Here is a 3,838-nt window from a genome sequence, read left to right on the forward strand (position 1 = left end):
GGGTTGTGACCAGTTTTTAAACGTCGTTCGTCAATCCAATTCTTCTCTAGATCGTTCTCACGTTCATCTTCATCATCATTGTCGAGTGTAGGAGAAACTAGCTTCTTCTTTGAATGACCTATGAACCCTTCATACGGTTTCTTAATGTTTAAAGTACGCAATACATCTTTAGGTACTTCATCATTCTGTAAAAACTGAAGTGTATCGTTTTTAGTTTTTTCTTCAAAGTCTACAAGCTCAGGCATATCCAAATCTATATTTATGTGTTTTGCAACTTTGAAAAGCTGATTCTGCATTGCTTCAAGCTTGTTATCTCTTAACCCTAATTTTTCCTCCATGGACTTCTCAAGAGTTTCAGTAATTTTTTTTGCCAAAATCTCGGTATGAGATTTGATGAGAGCTTCGATTGCTGCTAGAGTAACTGGTTGAGCAGTCATTTTTTTTTTTTTTTGTACTTAAAAGAAATGAAAGGTGTTGCGGAAGCGAAGTAAAGGATCAAGTGATAGGATGAAAAACCTAAAACTAAGCGGGTGATACCAACTAATGTGGAACAAGGTAAAATAAAGCAATACTAGATTGCTATAAGCAAGAAGAGAAGAGAATTCTAGCAAGAAGAGAAAGATAAGTTTTGTGTTTAATAATTTGATTGAGTAATAGATAGCTCTTACAAGACTTAATCTAGCCTTTATATAGGCTTGAAGAATAACTAAACTAGGAAACATAAAACTAAAAGGAAATCTAAAAGAATCCTAAAAATAAGAAAGACTGAAACTAGGAAACCATGGAAGCCAAACCTCTAAGTGGAATCTTATGGAATTGTAGTATGCCCTGCATCACATAGTTTGCACCATTATTTCTTAGAAGACTATTTCCGTTACCGAACTGGTACATACCAAGAAAAACTTCATGATATATATACATATATGTATGTATGAGATACATATAGGAAAAGCCTAAGGGTTCACAAAAAAAGTCGGTAATGGGCCAGGTATGCAAACGATCACAGTTATGAACCAGGTTAAAAACTGTCTAAGCAAAGGGGTCTTATAAAGACTTTAACAAGGATCTTTAGATCAAAAAAGGAGGAGCACTTAAGAGTTCAGTATTTTAACAAGTCATAGATTTCTCAAGAGTTCTCATGGATCAACTATGCTTCATTATGAAGAGAAGGCTAGAGTAAACTTCTACTTAGAAGGGATGAATTTTACAGAACCAAACGAAAAATTACAACAATTATTTGTCAAGATGAGTTGTATCTTGACATCTATGTGCATCCTCATAAGGTTGGAATGAGAATGCACAACAAAAACTGGCCAAGTTGTAGACAGAGCATGTAGCTCATCATCGTTTCCCTTCTCACAAAGAGGATTAGCAGGATTAATCTCAAAAGAATTACAAGGAGAACAAGACATACCTGAAGATGCTTTCTTCCTTAATTTTTTGATTTTCTGTTTGTGATTATTTATACTGGTTCTTAAATCAGAAGAATGATTGTTGATGTGATCGAAACCAGATACATTGGACACAGTGTGATCCTCGCCAATATATGATATTGAGCTAACCTTCTTCCTTTGACGTCTTTTTCTCTTTACTGGAATATTCAACCGTCTTAGTTGTCCATATGACATTCTTTCCTCTACGATTGTATAAAGAATTAGTATCATTCATATAACTAAGAAAGGAATTATCACGGTACTCTTCCAAGTTTGGGACTATGATTTTCTTAGTACGGAGAGACACATGCTTGATTACTTCCTTTGACATCCATATGAGAATATTATGAAGTTTTTCATTCCTTATCCGAAACCGACATTTCCGTTCAACATGACCCTTGTTTCCACAATAGTAGAAGTTAAAGGTAGTGTTTTTAATGGCTCTTCTTTGCCTTATCTTCGAAGAACAACTATCGTTGTTTACAAGAATATCAGCAGTAATCGGTGGTTTCTCACATAACAAGTTATTATTAACACTGACAAAATTGATCTTCCCAGTATTTGGAGCGTCTATTCCTTTATAGCCCAGACCACGTGTATCACGATGTTCTTTACAGATTCTCGCCAAAATTATCGGTGAAAGATAATTTTGTAGAGTTAGTGTTGAATCTCTTCAGATTCTCTTCTAGTGATTTTCTCTTGATGACAGCTGTAGATAGATCATCCTTCGATTGTTTTTCTTTGGCAAGAAAAAGACACTCCCTGTCGTTAAAGTATTTCTGTTGAGAGTCATACATTGCCTCAGATTCATCAAGACTTTCTTTAAACTCACAGAAACTTTTCTAAAGTTTTTCACATTTAGCAATTTTTGAATGGACTTCTTCATCTCAATATTTAAGGATTGATTGCAAGAGTTTATAACCACTATCATATCCTTCAAAGAGTTTTTTTAGTTTCCTGTTTTCACGACAGAGAGGGAACAAAGATTCTGCCAGGTAGGCAGTAGATCCTTTCTTTTCTATGATATCGTCAAAGAGTATAATATATAGTGAGACTTCTTCATCAATACTTGGTCCCTTGTCTGAGTCACTTTCATCTGAAAGTTCATCCAGTTATCTAGGCGATTTTCCCAGTTAACAACGGTTTCTGACAGAGCATAAGATATGAGAGAATTCTTAGAAGTCTCACAACTCTGAACAGTATCAAAAAGTATTCTGATCTGGTTTTTCGGAGTCAGAGATATTACTACTGTCTATAGAGTCAGATCGCTACAAACACAGACTTTTAAGGTCTTAAACGTGTTTGCCTGCTCTGCAACCAATTGAAAAAACGAGGGTCTAACAACCTCACCAAATATTTCGATTAGCAATCTGTATGGACAAACTACAATATACTTGTATGAGAATCAACTAGACAGTTAGACTCAATCAATAGAAAAGTATATCAAAGAGTTTTATATCTCTATCTCTTGATTTGATCTTTACTCAAGCAAATAGAAATCTGCGAGTCTTTATCAAATACAAGGATCAAAACTTGGATGGTACCAAAGACCAATATCCAAGGATCAATTTCCAATCAACAACCAAAGGTAGTATTTCACAATTGATCGATAAAACGCACAACATGTGATATTTCAATTATAAAACAAAATATAATGCGGAATATAAATAACACGGACAGCAGAAATTTTATTAACGAGGAAAACGCAAATGCAGAAAAACCTCGGGACCTAGTCCAGATTGAACACCACACTGTATTAAGGCACAACATACACTAGCCTAATACAAACTAACTTCGGTCTGGACTGTAGTTGAACCCTAATAAGTATCACACTGATTCAAGGTACAGTTCGGCTCCTTACGTCTCTGATCCCATCAGGATACTATGCACTTGATTCCCTCAGCTGATCTCACCCACAACTAAGAGTTACTACGACCCAAAGTCGAAGACTTGATAGACAAATCTGTCTCACACAGAAAAGTCTATAGAATTGAATAAATATGTCTCCCACAGAAATACCCAAGAGTTTTTGTTCCGTCTTTTGATAAATCAAGGTGAACAAGAACTAATTGATAAACCGGTCTTATATTTCTGAAGAACAGCCTAGTATTATCAATCACCTCACAATAATCTAAATCGTATGGTAGCGAAACTAGATATTTTGGAATCACAAACGATGAGACGAAGATGTTTGTGATTTATTTTTATCTTGCCCTATCGGAGATAAAATCTCAAGCTAATTATTCAAATAAACTCGCACGATAGAAAATGGCAAGATCAGATCGCTCAACTACAAGAAAACTGGCTTCGTCTAGCTTCACAATCCCAATAAAGTCTTTCAGTCGTTAACCTACAGGGTCTCGGGAAGAAACCTAAGGTTAAACGAGAACCAACTCTAGCAAACC

This window comes from Papaver somniferum, chromosome 8 (genome assembly GCF_003573695.1).
Source record: "Papaver somniferum cultivar HN1 chromosome 8, ASM357369v1, whole genome shotgun sequence".
In the NCBI taxonomy this organism is placed as follows: Eukaryota; Viridiplantae; Streptophyta; class Magnoliopsida; order Ranunculales; family Papaveraceae; genus Papaver; species Papaver somniferum.